General features: G+C 33.9%; 1 pseudogene; it reads left to right on the forward strand.

Moving 5' to 3' along the window:
• Positions 1–1,282: 1,282 nt before the first annotated feature.
• LOC141489462 (large ribosomal subunit protein uL23-like) lies at positions 1,283–14,772 on the forward strand (annotated as a pseudogene).
• The last annotated feature ends 4,030 nt before the right edge of the window (positions 14,773–18,802 follow it).

Here is an 18,802-nt window from a genome sequence, read left to right on the forward strand (position 1 = left end):
CATAAGTGGCTTTAACTCTGCAGGTTCACTTAGAAGGGGATGTTCATCCACCTTAATGCCTCTCCTGTGGACCACTCTCTTGCCACCAGTCTCCCTCACTAGACTGTCCTTCAGACAGCTGGGGTAATCTTTCAGAGCCTATTGGTTACCTCCAGGGTTCATTCCATTAGCCTCCCCAAACCAAATATTCCTCAGAAATATCTGATCACTTCAAGCCAAAGTTACCTTGAAAGGGATTTATGAAACTTGTCTACCTTAGGAGTATAGAATGGAAGAGGAAAATGGGCATGTGTCAGAATTTAATATCATTCTAGCCTAGAACACCTCTACAACAAGAATGGGAAGGGGAAGGAGCCTTTGAGACAGGCAGTCCTTGAGAATACCTTTGACTAATTCACATTCATATACAACATCTGTTCTAGGCACTGTGTCAGTGCACAGATCCCAGCGTCTGGGAGAGATAGTCTTATTTCTCTTTCTACCTTGTTCCTTTGTCTGTAGCTTGGGGAAGTCAACATCTCCATGTTAATCAATAAACTGCTACCAACCCAAGGAAGGAATACCCCCACTGCCCCCATCATGTCCATGAAGATATAAGACTTGATCATTCCCTTAGAAACCTATGCTTCAATTTGCAGATTAAAGAAACAAATCAAATTTGTCAATTAAATAGCGATATGATACACAGTTTGGTGAATAGCAATCAAGTTGATCAAAGAAATTTATTAAACTTCTATATGTTTGTATTTGATATAGAAAAATATGTCCAGGTATGAATATATTATGTTTATGTATAGTCATATGTTTATGTTTATGCATTCACTCAGCAATAGATCTGGAGAGTCAGGAAGAAGTGAGTTCAATCCTATCTGTGATATTTACTAGTTTTGTGACCCTGGACAAATCACTTGACCTCCATGTGCCTCAATTTCTTCACCTTTAAATGAAAATAATAATAATAATAATAATATTAATAATAACCCCCAAATCCCAGGGTTGTTGTGAGAATCAGTCAGATAATAATTGTAAGACACTTATCATAGCGTGTGCCATAGTATTCATTAAGTTTAGTTATTAGATAGATAGATATATGTATGTGGATATATGAGTAAATGTGCATTATATGTATATATTTGGGCAGATATCTACATTTTATATGCATGTATTTTTACATATGTGCCTTTGTGTATGTCTGCATGTCTGTATGAAGTTTTATTTATTCCTGCAAAAGTTAAATGCCAAAGGTTTCCATCACTGATAAGTGAATCTAGTTAAGATATAACTACTGCCTTTCCCCCAAAGTGGCACCGAAGGCCAAGATGGAAGCTGTCCCCCCCCCAAGACAGAAGCCAAGGCCAAGGCCTTGAAGGCCAAGAAGGCAGGGTTGAAGGGTGTGCACAACCACAAAAAGAAGAAGATCCGAACATTGTCCACCTTCCGGAGACCCAAGATACTAAGACTTCAAAGGCAGCCAAAATACCCTCAGAAAAGTGCCCCTTGGAGAAACAAGCTTGATCATTATGACATCATTAAATTCCCCCTGACCACTGAGTCTGCTATGAAAAAGATTGAGGATAACAATACCCTGGTCTTCATTGTGGATGTCAAGGTCAACAAGCACCAAATCAAGCAGGCTGTAAAGAAGCTGTATGGTATCGATGTGGCCAAGGTTAACACACTTATCCGGGCTGATGGAGAGAAGAAGGCTTACGTATGACTTGCTCCAGATTACGATGCTTTAGATGTTGCCAACAAGATTGGAATCATCTAAACTGTCCAGCTGCCCTGCTTCTTCACCCACAATAAAAAAGTTTTCCAGGAAAAAAATAATAATTATTGCTACAGTCAGAAGAATGAGGTAAATATCATTGATCAGGTATTTAAATTCATCGGCAGTGAACTTTGGGAAATTCCTCTTCTTGGAGAGGACTTGAAAATTTAAATGAGTTCTGCTTGAATAATGCCCAGACTTCTTTTATCTAACCATATCTTTGTCTAACCTTATGAAGATTTGACATTCCATAGACCATTGTCAGGGCTATACTGTAAAGGTTTAACTGGATAACTCCCTAAATATTAAAAAATAAAATAAAATAAGAAATCCCATTTCTCACTTTCAAGTTAATCTATATTATTAATATTTCCTCTGTCAATTTCTTTAGTGTAAAATGAACAAAACACTAAAATAACCCTGATTTGTACTTTCTTTCAATTTCTTAGTTGTGAATGATCACACAAAGAGTTAACAATCATCTTTCAAAAGCTGGTTGGAGGTATTTTCTGCATACCCCTAATAGTCATCCTCGCTCTTTGTCTTACATATCCTTCAAAACATTTGTTTTCAGATTAGATTTGCATCTTTTTAACTAACTCAATGCTTAAATGCTTATTTATATAATACTGAAACTTAGGAATATATAGGATACTCAAAAGGACAATTCACTAAATGTCAATTTGCCTTCTTTAACTGAATTATTTTTGATAAAGAACATTGTACTCTGCTTCATTACTAATTATATTTGGGCATCTTTGGACGTACCTATATGCCAGCATAAATTTTCATTTCAGATCTAGAGGAAAACTGGAAAAAAGCTCTGGAGACCTTTCAAAGCAAGTTGTAGGGTGTATACCACAATTACAGGCTTCATTTTTGCAGGGATCTTTTTTGAAGACAGTAAAGATTAACTAAATGTTAGTTGGTTGATAGACTGTACTAGAAAATTGAATATTTTATTTTAAAATTACTAGTCTGTGGGTTCCATCATATTTAATTTTTTAAAGTGATTTGGAGTCGATAAAATTGAAATGCATGGTTTTGGAAAGATAGAGGCTGCATGCTATTAAGCAAGAAAACCTAGACTGTTAATTCCCATAACTATCTGAAGTGGGAGGTTTGTGACAGACTTGTGACTGATCCCTTTCCTCAGAGACTATTTGCTGAGTATGTTGGTGTTCAATAAAATGTAATATCCTTCCCCTGATAATAGATATTTGTTGCTTAGCAACAAGTTCTACTTGTATACACCACAATGCATCATTAATTTATACAATTATTCCCTCCAAAAACGAATGGTTTTTATGTTTCAGATTGAAACAATAGCACAACTGGAACAAAATAATTATAAAATTCAAATGTAGCTCTACTAATAGCACTGAAAACCAAAACTGGAATAAAAAATAATTTGGGCTTATATTTTAAGTTAGATTAAATATAAAATAACTCAGAAGTCACTGGATTTAATAAATATATTAGGACAACCAGATTTCAATTCTTTGGTTGAATAAGAAAAACTAACAGTAATTGAAAATATCTTTTTTTAAAATTAATGTTTAGAGTTTCAGTGACTAGAGAGAGGGATCCAGTCTCAAAGTCAGATAGAAGTGATTTCAATTCTGGCCTCTGACATTGTCTTTGAAACCCTGGAGAAATTACATAACCTCTCTATGCCCTCTATGTCCAGAAATGAGTTGTATAGCTCCATTAGTAGATAGTATTCCTTCACCTGGAATTATATCTAGTCTATGAAATTAGTGGTCCAAATTTAAAAATAGTAAGTAAAAAGATTATAAAGAAAATTTTTTATCCTAAATAGTTGTTTTAATATTTAAATTAGAAATAAACTATTGCTTATTCAATATTAGATAAAAGCTGAGGAGATAAGAATAGTATTACTAAAAGCATGTAAGAAGGAAAAATGCTTAAAATCAAGGAAAATTTCCTTTTATCTTTGATTCATTAATACACCTTTGGTATTCATTGGAAGTAGCGTGCCTTGTATCTTCAACACATATCTTTTGAATTGGATTGAATAATTTTAAGTATTGAAATAAGAATTAACTCAAAGTCTTCTAAAATTATCATTTAAATGTTAGAAATTCTGTGGAGAAAACCCAAATCTATGATTATTGAAGAAAATTTCAGTTTGAAATGATAAAGATTTATGCCATCAATATCTTTGTGTTAAAAATGGGGAAACATGGACTTAATGATAGAAGCAGTGGAGTAGATTTGGAAAGAATTGAATTACTGATTTTACACAGGAGAAGTCAATGAATCAGTGCCAATCTTGAGGCAGCTTCACTATGTATGGAGTGCTCCAGGGATAATTTTTACTCTATTTTTTCTTTTTAAAATTTATTTATTTTCATACATTTACATATTCATATTTTCAAGTTACAAAATTTCCTTCAACTCTCCCTTGCCCCTCCCCTCAGCAGTGAATAGTCAGGTATTTTGATAAACATATTTACAGATTAGTTTTAATTATTTTTGGTATGAGGAATTAGGATTAAGGGAAAGAGATACATAAGAGAAAATTTTTATAAAGTGTTCATTGATTCTGGAGGGTTGCTTTGTTTTTTGTGTTTGGGTGTATATTGTTTTGTTTTTCTTCCTCTGGATGGGGACAACATAGTCCATAACTAGTCTAATATAGTCCTAGCTTTCTGATTCTCTGAGAGGTTGGCTCTGTTTTAAAGATGTTTTTAATTTAATAATTTTTCACTAATTACATCTAAAACATTTTTAATTTTCATTTTTAAAACTGAGTTCCAAATTATCTCCCTACTTTTCCTCCCCCCCCCTTAAGAGGGCAGACATTTGATATAAATAAGATCTGTGTGGTCATGCAAAAACATTTTCATATTAGTCATGTTTTAAAAGAAAATATAGACCAAAATAAAAGACCCCCCAAATATTTCTTTTTTAATGTGTACTTTGATCTGTATTCAGACTCCATCAGTTCTTTCTCTGGGGATGGATTGCATTTTCTATGGTTAAGTCTTTCAAAGTTGTCTTGAAGCATTGCATTTTTAAGGATAGTTAAGTCATTCACAGTTGATCATCTTACAATATTGCTGATATTGTATACAATGTTCTCCTGGTTCTATTCATTTCGCTTTGCATCAGATCATATAAGTCTCTTCAGTTTTTGCAGAGAACATCTAGTTCATCATTTCTTTAATATATATTTGTTTTTATTTTTGTACAAATTATGTTTTTAATACATCACTAAAATATTCTTGTTTAAGAGTAAACATAATACCCCTCCCCTAAAATATAAACCCTCATGAGCAATAAAGTAAAGAGAAAAAAAATAAAAAAATAAAAAATGTGCTTCAGTCTGTGTTCCAACACCACCAGCTTTGTCGCAGGTGGATCACATTCTTTATGATAAGTCCATCAAAAAAGCTACTTCCATATTTTTCCACCAATGCCATTGCTGACTGCAACTTCCTCCATTCATACCTCCCCACTACCATATACTATATTTTCTCTCTCCTTTCACTCTGTCCCTCTTCTTAAATGTGCTGTAGAGTAGCTGAGTGGTGGAGCAGACTGATCACTAACCCTGGGGCCAAGAGGTCCTGAGCCCGCATGCCACCCCTAAGGCCCAGCAATCACCCAACCCTGTAGTCCTTGGACAGGCCATCCAGTTCCAGCCCCTTACAAGAAGTAAAAAAGAAAATGTGTTATATCTGACCACTCTCCCCCACAGTCCACCCTCTCCTCCATCACTCACATCCCCCCTTCCCTGTCCCCCTTCTCTTCTTTTTACTATAGATGTCTATATCCCACTGAGTATATATGCTGTTTTCTCTCCAAGCCACCTCTGATGAGAGCGAAGGTTCCCTCATTCTCCCTCACATTCTCCCTTCTATATCATTGCAATAATAAAAATATCTTATTATATGAAATTAGTTCATCATTTCTAATACCACAACAGTATTCCATCACAATGACAATTTAATAAAATGAAAATATACCGGGGCGGCTAGGTGGTGCAGTAGATAAAGCACCAGCCCTGGAGTCAGGAATACCTGGGTTCAAATCCAGTCTCAGACACTTAAAATTACCTAGCTGTGTGGCCTTGGGCAAGCCACTTAACCTCATTTGCCTTGCAAAAACCAAAAAAAAAAAAAAAAGAAAATATCCCAAAAATTGTTCAGCCATTCCCCAATTAATGAGCATTCCCTCAATTTTCAATTCTTTGAAACCAGAAAAGAGCTACTATAAATATTTGCACATATTTCCAAATTGCTTTACATGATTGTGGAATAAGTTCATGACTCTGGTGCACTAGTATTTCAGTTTTCCTATGTACATCATTCTTTTTTTTTTCTATTCTATTAGTCAATCTATTAAGTGTGAGTTAGCATCTCAGTACGGTATCTTGGATTATTTCATCTGAAAACGGACTTTTTAAAAATCATTTATCAATTATTAGAATAGCTTCTACTTCTATTAGAGATGAAGCCTCTATTAAAGAAATATTTGCTCACCATTTTCCCTTCATCTTATTTTATTTCCTTTACTTCCTTTCACCTTGACACCCTTAAAATATTTTCCCTTCTGACTATTGCTTCTCCAATATACACTCACTTCCATGAACATTCCTCTTTTCTTATTCCCTTCCCTTTTTTTACTTTCATGTAGGGGAAAAATAGATTTCTATGCTCCATTCTATTCCTCTTTTGAATCAATTCTATTGAAAGCAAAGTACAAGTGCTCCCCAAAACCTCTCTCATGTTCTCCTCTACTTTACTAGTTTTCTTACATCTTTTATATGACACAATTTACTCCATTCTCCCTCTCTATTTCCCTTTCTTCCAGTGCAGGTCTCTTTCTCACACCTTAGTTTTATTTTTCAAGACATCATCTTAGTATATTCAATATAAACCTGTGCCCTGTCTCTATATACTCCTAATTCCTTTATAATGAGAAAATTCTTATGATTTACAAAGTATCTTATTAAATCTCTTATTATTTCCCCTTCCTGATTTTCTTTCTTTGTTCATCTTGAGTCTCATATTTGGGAGTCAAATTTACTATTCAGCACTGGTCTTTTCATGAAGAATGCATGAAAATCTTCTATGTCATTGAATATCAATTTTTTCCATTGAAGGATTACACTTAATTTTTCTTGTAAACCTATCTCTCTTGCCCTCCATAATGTCAAATTCCAATTCCTGTGATCTTTTAATATAGAAGTTATAAAATATTGTATTAGCTTGCTTGTGACTTCATGATACTTGAATTATTTCTTTTTGACTACTTTCAATATTTTCTCCTTAAAATGGGATTTCTGGAAATTGACTATTATTCTTGAGCATTTCCATTTTGGGATTTTTTTTCAGGAAATGATTATTGGAATCTTTTAAATTCTATTTTACACTTTGTTTCTAGAATGTCAGGGCAGGGCAATATTTTATAGTAGTTTCTTGCGAGATGATATCTAAGCCCCCCCCCCCCCCACCATCATGATTTTCAGGAAGTTCAGTAATTTAAATTTATTTCTCCTGGATCTATTTCCAAGTCAGTGGTTGCTTCTACTTGTACATTTCTAATTTTTAAGGAATCATTTGCTTCATTGAGCTTTTGTATCTCCCTTTCTTTTTGGCCAATTCTATTATTTTAATAAGTTCTTAAATTCAGTGAATTTTTGTGCTTTTTTAAATTTCCATTTGATCGATTTTGCTTTTCAAGCGATTCTTGTCCTCATTGAATTTGGACTTCTTTTTGCCATTTGGCCTATTATGTTTTTTAAAGTAATATTTTCTTCATTTGTGTGTGTGTGTGTGTGTGTGTGTGTGTGTGTGTGTGTGTATGCGTGTATCTCCTTTACTAAATTCTTGTCACAATTTTCTCGATAGTCTTCTATTACGCCCCTTTTTCTTCCTCTCTCATTTGATTTTTAAAATCCTTTTTGAGCTCTTACATAACCAGAGATCAATTCATAGTTTTTTCCTTGGAGGTTTTAGTTTTGGTTTTGTTATTTTCTTCTGAGTTGGTGTTTTGATCTCCTTTGTCACCATAGTAACTTTCTATGGTTTGGATTTTTCTTTTTGGCCCTTTTTCCACCTTAGGACTTGACTTTTTTCTCTTTGTTAAAGTAGAACTCTGCTTCCAGGGTAGAGGGTAAACTGCAAACTGCTGCAAACTTCAGAGGTTTTGTATAGCTATTACCAGAGGTACTCCTAGGAACCTGAAAGTTTTCAGTGCTTCCAAAGTAGTGTGATCTAAGAAGATGTATGTTTAATAATTTCTTTCCAAGTTTTCTAGTTTATGAGTAGCCACAAGCACTATTTTTTGTTATAGAAAAGTAAGGAGGATCCTTGCTTTTCTGTGGTCACAAGTTTTGATGTGCTAGTGATCCTCTTTACCGTGAGACTGTGTCCCAGGACTTCAATCTAGATCTAAGTATCAGCAAAGCAAGATTTCTTTCTCCATTGTCAGCAAAGGTACTCCTGTAATCTTTTGATAAATTTTTCTACTTCCTACCTGTCTATTGACTGAGAGTTCAGAAGCAGCCTCTGTAGCTGCTGATTCAGAGGCTTCCAATACCTATTACTACTGGTTTACTGGGGTCTGATTTGAACTGACTCACTCTGCACTGGACTGCAACCCTACACTCACTCCAGTGCATTCCTGCAAAACTTGAAATTGTCTTGTGCTGAAAAATTATCTTACCCTCCATCCTTTTGTAGATTCTACTACTCTAGGACTTGTTTTAAAGCATTATATAAAAATCTTTGGGGGCAGCTAAGTAACACAGTGGATAGAGCACAGGCCCTGGAGTCAGGAGTAGCTGAGTTCAAAATCAACTCAGACACTTAACAATTACCTAGCTGTGTCACCATGGGCAAGCCACTTAACCCCATTACCTTGAAAAAACCTAAAAGAAAAAAAAATCTTCAGAGAGATTTGGTGGAGAGCATGGCAAATCCCTTCCTTCTCTCTCTTGTCTTTTCTCTTTTGTCTTGCTCCACCCACAGATTGGCTCTATTTTATTAAGCATTTTTATTAAGGACTTGGATAAAGTCATAAATAGTATGTTAATCAAAAATTCAAGTGACGTTAAACTGAGAAGAATGTTTTTGAGTTGTTCTCCAAAATAATCTTGTCAAGAAAGAATGATCAACTTAATAAAATTTTATGAATTTTAATAATGTTAAGTATAAAGTCCTACATGTGAGCTTTTAAAAGAAATCAGTCATATATTAAGCAGACATAACAAGAAAACAATTCCTTTAAAAAAACACTGTCTTTTCAAGAAAAGCTAAATTATAAATGAGCAGCAGTACATTGCTGCAGCAAAAAAGTAAAAAGTAAAAATTTCCATTATGCAACTATCATATTAGAGAGGAAGGTGATACTTCTAATATACTCTCAAATAAATAATCCTTATTTTATGGAACATTTCATATTTTAGGAAAAAAAGCATTGTTCAATGATATTATTTACGTAAGGATATGAATTGCTTTGTAACATGAATGGTGGCTATGCCCTGTGAAAGCAGGTTGAAGAAATTTAGTTTCATTAAAATTGAAGGTTTAATGGAAAAGAAAGAATGAGAACAGTTTTCAGATATCTTTAAACAAAAAAAAGAGTTGTTATGTAAAAAAGAATTTTACTTATTTATTTTCAGATTTTAAAAGCACATTTTATTTCAATAAATATTTTTAGTCACAGGTAGATTTTTTTGCATTCAATTATTAATTATAATTTCTAATTACAATTTTTTCTTTCTTGACTGTCCCCCTTCTTGAGAAGGCAAAAAATTTGATATTAATTATAAATATGAAGTCATGTAAGATATATTTCCACAAGGGGCAGCTAGGTGGCGTAGTGGATAAAGCACCGGCCCTGGCATCAGTAGTACCTGGGTTCAAATCCGGTCTCAGACACTTAATAATTACCTAGCTGTGTGGCCTTGGGCAAGTCACTTAACCCCGTTTGCCTTACAAAAAAAAACATAAAAAAAGATATATTTCCACATTAGTCATTTCAAAAAGTAAACAGATCAAACACACACACACACACACACACACACACACACACACACACACACACAAACACACACACAAAAGAATTCACCTATCTTCATTCAGAATTTAACATTATTCTCTCTCTACAGATGGATTACATATTTCATCATTTTTTTTGAAATTGTCTTGAATCTTTCTCTTGATCAGAGTAGATAAGTTTTTCACAATAGATCACCCTTACAATATTGCTACTAATGTGAACATGAAAACAAGCAGGTTGGTTATGAGAGTTTGCTGAACCATTTTCAGTTACTCATTTACATTTGCCATCAACCTTTCAGGCAATTCTCACCTTCATTATATATAATTCTTTTTATCAAGATGTTTTTTCCCTGATGATGCCTTTTAATTAGGTCTTTTTTTGCTGTTTCTTTGTTTGAAATCATAATTGATATCCATTAAGTTTTTTAGCTTTAACAGAAGAATAATATATTCTGTTCCTGTCCTTTACTTATATCCTCTTTGTGTCTCTTTACTTCAAGTTTGTTTATTGTAGGCAACACATTATTGGATTCTGGTATGTAATCCATTCTTCTATCTGCTTCTGTTTAATGTATGAGTTGATAGTATTAACTTTCACAGTTATGATTTAAATTACCAATTTAAGTGACATTTTAAGTGTTGACTTTCTATCATTCCTTTCCTCTTCTCTTTAAAAGTTTTTCCTTTGACATTTTTTATGAGATAATTTTCCCTTTCTTCTCGTTTCCTTTTTCACCCAATGCATCCTAGTTTCTTACCTATCTGTTTATTTTACATAATCAACTCACTCCTGTATCGTCATTCTATATAGAATCTTTATAACTACCTTAACAATTAAGTTTTTAGATATTTTATACATCATCTTCTCAAATAGAAAGACAGTTTAACTGATTTCTTCTACATTTATCCTTTTTTATTTTTTAAAAAAGATTTTGAGTTTTACAATTTCCCCCCTAATCTTTCTTCCCCACTCAAGCCCCACAGAAGGCATTCTGTTAGTCTTTACATTGTTTTCATGGTATACACTGATCTCAGTTGAATGTGATGAGAGAGAAATCATATCCTTAAGGAAGAAAAATAAAGTATAAGAGATAGTGAAATTACATAATAAGATAACTTTTCTTTCTAAATTAAAGGTAATAGTCTTTGGCCTTTGTTCAAACTCCGCAATTCTTTTTCTGAATACAGATGGTATTCTCCATCGCAGATAGCCTGAAATCATCCCTGATTGTTGCACTGATGGAATGAGCAAATGCATCAAGGTTGATCATCACCCCCATGTTGCTGTTAGGGTGTTCAATGTTTTTCTGGTTCTGCTCATCTTGCTCAACATCAGTTTATGCTAATCCCTCCAATCTTCTCTGAATTCCCATCCCTTCTGGTTTCTTTTCTTTTCTTTTCTTTTCTTTTCTTTTCTTTTCTTTTCTTTTCTTTTCTTGGTTTTTTGGTAAGGCAAATGGGGTTAAATGGCTTGTCCAAGGCCACACAGCTAGGTAATTATTAAGTGTCTGAGACGGGATTTGAACCCAGGTACTCTTAACTCCAGGGCCCATGCTTTATCCACTATGCCACCTTGCCGCACCCCCTTCTGGTTTCTAATAGAACAACTGTGTTCCATGACATACATATACCATATTTTGTTAAGCCATTCCTCAAATGAAGGACATTTACTTAATTTTCAATTCTTTGCCATCACAAACAGGGTGGCTATGAATATTTTTGTACAAGTGATGTTTTTACCCTTTTTCATAATTTCTTCAGAGTATAGACCCAGTAGTGGTATTGCTGGATCAAAAGGTATGCACATTTTTGGTGCCCTTTGGTCATAATTCTAACTTGCTCTCCAGGAAGGTAGGATGAGTTCACAGCTCCACCAACAATGTATTAGTGTTTCAGATTTCCCACATCCCTTCCAGCATTGATCATTGTCCTTTCTGGTTCATTTATACTTTTTATGTTTCTCTTGAGCCTTGAATTTAAAAAATCAGCATTTCTATTGAGCAATGCCTTTTATATAAAATCAGTAATGATTGAAAGTCTTTTATTACATTAAATATCTAATTTTCCCTTGAAGTATTATACTCAGTTTTGCAGGGTGGATTACTCTTAGCTGTAATCCCAGACTTTTTTGGTCTACTGGAATTCCACAATTCAAGTCTTCCATTTCTTTTAAATGGAAAATGCTAAATCTTCTTTAATCTTGATTATGGCTACACCTTTAATGATCTTTTTCTTGCTGTTTGAAGAATATTGTTTTTGACTTGAGAGCTTTGGAATTTTGCTACAAGGGCCCTCAAATTTTTCATTTTGGGATATCTTTCAGGTGGTAATGTGAACTCTTAATTTTGTTCTCTGCTTCTAGTATATTTAAGCATTTTTTTCAAGAATTTTTTTGGAATGTATCTAGATTCTTTCTTTGATAATGTTTTTCAGGTTGTCCAAAAATTCTTAAATTATTTCTTTGAGTTTTATTTTCTAGGTCAATTGCTTCCAATGAGATATTTCTTTTTCTACTATTGTTCCATTTTCTTGACTTTCTTTTTCCTTGATATTTCATGGAGTCATTAGCATCCACTTCCTCAGTTATAATTTTAAATAATTATTTTCTTCCCTGGGGGTTTATGTACCTCTTTTTCCATTTGACCAATTCTGATTTTTAAGGTGACATTCTTTTCAATTTTTTTTGTTTCTTTAGACAAGCTGATATTTGTTGTCTTATAATCATCTTTATTTGTTATCATTAATTTGCTTATTCTTCCTCTACCAAGTCAATCTTACTTGATGTGAACAACAGTTTGGACATCATAGGTTATTTTATTCCAATGCTTACAAATAGAATTCCATCTAAAACATACAAGACAAATGAAAGCTATTCAATTGAAAGATTTTCAGGCAAAGAAATAGTGCAGTTTTCAAGGGATTTTATTAATATGGGCAAATCACTTAACCCTGATTGCCTCACATCCAAGGCCATTTCCAGTCATTCTGATTGATATCTAGCCACTGAACCCAGATGACTCTGAAGACAAAAGTGAGTCTGATGACTTAGCATACTCCCTCCACTCCCCCCAATCAAATCCAATTCAGTTGCTTGTCATGGCATCATTTCCTTGAAGTCTTGGTCTTCTTTGAGAATGAAGGACAAACATAATCATCATTATCATTTCAACATCTCAGCAGAGCTGGGATTCTAACCCAGGTCCTGTACCTAAAAATCCAGTGGCCTTCTTAAATATATAACTGGCTCTGAGAAGTATTTATTAAAGATTATCTGTGAAATTTGCCCAATATGAATTCTAATTAAGGTTATAATTTGATTTTGAAAACTGTTTCCATAGTTGAATTCTTCATATATTGAATAATTATTCACTCACTCTCCAGGTTTTTATTCTTTCATATACAAATCCAAATTATTGCATTCAGTTTGTCTGCATTTTTATCTTTAGTCCAAGTTTCTTAACCTAGATCCATGGAAAAAATTTCAGAAAGCTCATAACTTGTATATGGAAAAGTAATCACACTTTTCTTTTTACTAACTTTTAGTTGAAATTTAATATTTACTTCAATTATGTTTTTTTAAAAAAAATACTAATCTGAAAAAGAGTTCATAGATTTCACAAGACTGCCAGTAAGTTTATAATACACACATACACACAAACACACACACACACACGCATACAAACAGGTTTGAAGCTTGTTGTAGTCATTAGAGTTTTAGGATTGTAGGTTGAGTTTTACCATAAGAAATAAACAGAATATTTTATTCAATTAATATATTTTTTCTATCAATAAATATAAAGGGGAAGTAATAACAAAAATAACACATATATTTGTATAAGAGCAGTCTTCATTAAATGAAATTCTAATTAAGAATAAAAAATCTAGAACATAATGCTTTCCTGAATTGTATATGCCTTCCTCAAATATACAGAGTAATAGAATATGAATCAATCACAGACACACAGAAACACACACATACAAACACACAGTAAACCACGGAAGATGGATCAAAATGTTGAAGCACTGAATGATGCTTCCATAGAGCCCCATTTTGAAGTTTTAACTCTTTGTCTTTCTTCTCTTTCACTTTCATGGGAGAATTGAAGAATCTTGAGGTTTGGAAAACTGAAGGAACTACACAGATCCACATAGACCAAAGTGTTTGTTGAAATGATAGACTGTTTAAATGATTCTACTCAATGAAATATGGGGAAAAAAGAAATTAAGCAAAACATGCAAAGGTTTTTTGATCTTGTCCCATGGAGACTTAGGACGGAAATCTTGACACTTGAAGAACAGCAAGATGTTTAGAGAATAGCCCTGTGATTCAGTTTCATTGACTGACTGTTCTGCATTTCAGGAGCACTTAATATTGATTGATCCAATTGAAAAGAGCTTTAGCAAAGGCAAAGCTCTGAGCACTGTCAGACATTTCTTACCAGGGATTTTTTTCTTGTCAAGTGATGGTGTGTTATTGGGCTACAACTGTAAAATAGTTAAGCTTAAGTATCTGGACTCCAGGATAAAACAGATGGTGTAGCCCACTCTTTTTCTTATTTGAAAACTGGTAATGCCTTAGCTGGACTTCAGCTGAAACTAGAAGAAAGAAGTTCTACAGACATCTACCCAGAGAAACTATACCTAGCATCTACCAGGAGAGACTAGATGGCAGAATACCATCCAGGGACCACAACAGCAGATGAAAAACAACACCCAGCAGCAACTGAATATGACTCCCATATCTCTGACTTAGAAAAATAAAACCCAACACCACTCTGGGAACCAAGTCAAATCCTGTGAGAACAGTGGAGCTGATGAATCTCAATAAGACCCAAAAAGAGATCCAATGTGATGACATTTCCTGAAGAAATCATCAACTGCATTTTTGGAAGTAGGCTATATCTTTACATGTATACCACATCCATTTCTTTTCTACTCAGAATCTTGTATGTCTCTATAAATTGTAAGTAAATTACAAGCGTGCCTCTTTGTTTTTAGTCTTGTTACACTTTCCTTCCACATATGAGTTCCTTAGAAATACATTGCCTTCACATGAGTTGGAGAGTACAGCTCAAGTTATTAGAAAGAACATCTCTGACATCTATCTTAATAGGCATTTCATCAAATGTTTTGCCTGAAATAATTATTTCCTCTGACAAAGAATGGCAATCATGTTGGTGGGGGAACGACTTGTTCCTATTTGGTTTGAATAAAAACTTATAAATTACCTTGAAACATATATCTTGTCTGGGGGGGGGACCCATATTTGAGAGGAAATTAAAAACACATTGTCTAGAGATTTCTGAAAAAAAGTAAAATGTAAAGCAGAGCCAAGATGACTGAATAAAGCAGGGACACACCTGAGCTTTCCCCCCAAACCCTTCCAAATATATTCAAATAATGAGTCTAAACAAATGCTAAAGCAGCAGAATCCACAACTTTCCAGCCCAAGACAATTTAGATGATCAGCAAGAAGGATGGTTCTGGGGCAGCTGCTGGCACAGCAGATAGAGCACTGGCCCTGGAGTCAGGAGGACCTGAGTTCAAATCTAACTTATACCCTTAATAATTACCCACCTCTGTGAATCACTTAATCCCATTGCCTTGAAAAAAAAAAGAAGGTTGGCTCTGTGAGGGTGAGAGAGAAGCACAGTCCAGTGCAGACCACACCAGCACAGACCAGGACTCAGCAAACTGGGAGTAAGTGCCTGAGTTACTGAATCTGGCAGCAATATGGTTTCCAAACCTCTCAAACTTGGAACTCAGAACTTAGAACAAAGAACTTAAAACAAGTCAATTGTTGCATAAGAACCAGAGAACCCAGATCAGCACAGGCACCATCAAAACCTGAGCATTAGCAAAAACTTACAGGAAAGTGGCAAAGTACAATGTGCTGTGTGCAAAGTAACAGCAATATTGTGAGATGATCATCTGTGAATGATTTAGCTATTCTCAGCAATATAATAATCCAGGACTACTCTAAAGATTTTATGATGAAAAATGTTATCTGTGCCAAGAGAAAAAATTGATGGTGTCTAGATACAGACTGAAACTTCTTTTTTTTTACTTTCTTGATTTTTCTTCAGGTATTTCTTTTTTGGTCTATAGTTTCTTTCACAATATTACTATTATGGAAATGTTTTTCGTGACTGCACATAAAATCTATAGCAAATTACTTTCTTTCTCAATGAGGGGTTTGAGAAAGAAGAACAGGAGAAATTTTGGAATTCAAAGTGTTAAAAATGAATGTTAAAATTGTTTTTACATGTAACTTGGGAATACTAATAAAAGAAATTAAATGACTAATCTTAGAAAATGTTTCTTCTTCAAAAATAAGCAAATAGGGGCGGCTAGGTAGCGCAGGGGATAAAGCACCGGCCCTGGAGTCAGGAGTACCTGGGTTCAAATCTGGTCTCAGACACTTAATAATTACCTAGTTGTGTGGCCTTGGGCAAGCCACTTAACCCCATTTGCCTTGCAAAAACAAAAACAAAAACGAAAAAAAGCAAATAAATAGAAAGAAGTTCATGTTCTATTATTCCTGTTCTCTAAAGAATTTGAAATCAATGTCATGAGGTTATCAACACCTCTGATGTTATCCTCTGAGTACATTTAGTTGCCTTTGTAACATGCTTTTCCCCCCTCAATTAAATGAGTTTCAAGTTTCTTGATCCTCTAAAAAAAAATTTTGTTTGTCTCTAGTCTTCTTTTCTAAGTGGGTTGGTTTAATACTTTCAGTCTTAAGTACAGTTGAAATGCCCCAGAATGATCTGACATTCGAACTAATTGTTGAGATTCTTTGTTCTCAAAATTGTCTTCTCTAGAGTCATAGTTGTCATATTTTTTTGAAATTTAGGAGGGAAATTACAGGCAAATTCTTTGCAAAAAGAGAGGTGAAAGTGAAAGACTTACTTATAAGTTAAGAAAAGTGAATGCTACAGAGAACTGTAATGTACTAAGTGGAATGAAATAAGTGCCTTATTCATAGAAAGAACCCTTAAGTCCAAGTATTGAACAACTCCTAGGTTCTCATTTATGGTGATAGCACAGCTAAATCACATTTACTAAAATCAATTGAAAGTCATTGGAGGGAGGTATCTGATATCCCAATCACAGAATCACAGAATTTCAGAAATGGGATGGATTTTAGTGGCCACCTTGTCTAGTCTAAATCAGAAAAAACTGAAACTACAGATCTCAATGACAAAAAAAAATCATTAATTACTGAGGCAATCCATTACATCTTTATATAGTTTCCATTTTTAGGAAGTTTTAAACTTTTTTTTAATATTACATATAAATTTTTTCTCTTTAACTCCTACCAATTTCTCCACAGAAGAACCAAATACAGCAAGTTTTATTTTTCTCCTGCATGAAAGCCCTTCAAATACTTGAACATGACTATCCTAATCATTTTCCACCCCACTCCCAGAATTTCAACTCTTCTGGTGCTAATTTTTTTCCTTCCTTTCCAGTGCTGAATATTTTGCTCCAAATTTGGACCAAAATACAAATTTCAGAAGGGAACAATTACAGTTGCAGTTTGTCTTAATTTCTTCCTAACTACTTTATAAATGAACCTAATTCTCCTAAATAACAAATAAAACTTACAGAAAACATATTTTTCCAACATAACATGCTCTTGCATTAAAGAATTAAAACACTTATACTATTTTATATTTTATATTGGAATCTGGGTATGTGAAGAGAAAAAGTCTCAGACTTCAAGTAGTTTTAGCTTTATATTAAGGAAAAATCTTATACCAGGTAATGTCGTGGGGAGAAAGCTCAAATAACGCGGGCATATGGATCTCTGAGTTAGATATTTCAGTTCATTTTTTTCTAGGTGGGTGACATGTTGTTCAGTTGTTTTAAACCATGCCTGAGTCTTTGTGATTCCATTTAGGAATTTCTTCGCAGAAATACCAGAGTGGTTTGCCATTTCCTTCTCCAGTTCATTTTACAGATGAAGAACTAAAACCATCGGTGTTAAGTGACTAGCCCAGTGTCACATGGATAATGTTTGAAGTCAGATTTGAACTCAGGAAGATAAGTTTTTCTGGCACCAGGTTCAGTGCTCTATCCTCTGTACCACCTAACTGCACAGATTGGTGACATGTCAAATAATGAATTGCACTGAGTTAAATATCATATAAAATGATGAATTTATTCTGTGTCTTTAAGGGACTTTTACTATGTGGATAGGGGGAGAGCCAAAGAAATTTTATGTGGACATTTTGTCAGTATGATCTCCACAATTTCAAACAATTATTTTTTAAAGACCAACCCTTATCCCTTTCCTCACAAAAAAAAAAAAAAATCTTTCAGGGAAGCTGAAAGAGAAAAAAAGAAAGAAACACCAACTGGGAAGAGATAGAACCATTAAAGATTTTCTTTTAAATAAAATCCACTCAAGTGCATCCAGGCTTGAAAGGCAAAAAAATAAAATAAAATGAAACATGGACTTACTGTAATCAAACTTTTCTATTGTCTGTCACTGAAGTGAACACAAGGCACAGAGGGAGCAATAAAGGTAGGTTTCACATTGTTTAAATTTTTAAAAAGACAGCATTTAATGAAAGGCATTTTAATAATGAAGATGACATACACAAGTCACTATTTGCCTGTCCTAGTTGAGTAATGATTTGATTATCCCATATGTCTTTATTCTACCAATAATGGAGGAGGAAAAAAGGTAAGAAACAAGAAAGACTTCTTTTTTTTATTTATTCTTTTCCTACTGCACCATCTATTCAATGTTTTTCTACTTTTTTTTTCAATTTGATGAAAGCACAGACCTTACTTAGTGTGGACATTATTGTAAGAGTCAACTTCTTTGGAAAAAAACCGACTTTTTTTCAACCCTTCTTTAAAATTTCAAAAAAAGTAGGAATAATGACTATATGGTTTAGTGGGTGTTAATGGTACATCTGTTTCATGTCAAAAGGTGACACTATCAGGGAAATTTTTTTAAAGTGTTAACTGTATTCAT

This window comes from Macrotis lagotis, chromosome 5, assembly GCF_037893015.1.
Source record: "Macrotis lagotis isolate mMagLag1 chromosome 5, bilby.v1.9.chrom.fasta, whole genome shotgun sequence".
Classification (NCBI taxonomy): domain Eukaryota; kingdom Metazoa; phylum Chordata; class Mammalia; order Peramelemorphia; family Peramelidae; genus Macrotis; species Macrotis lagotis.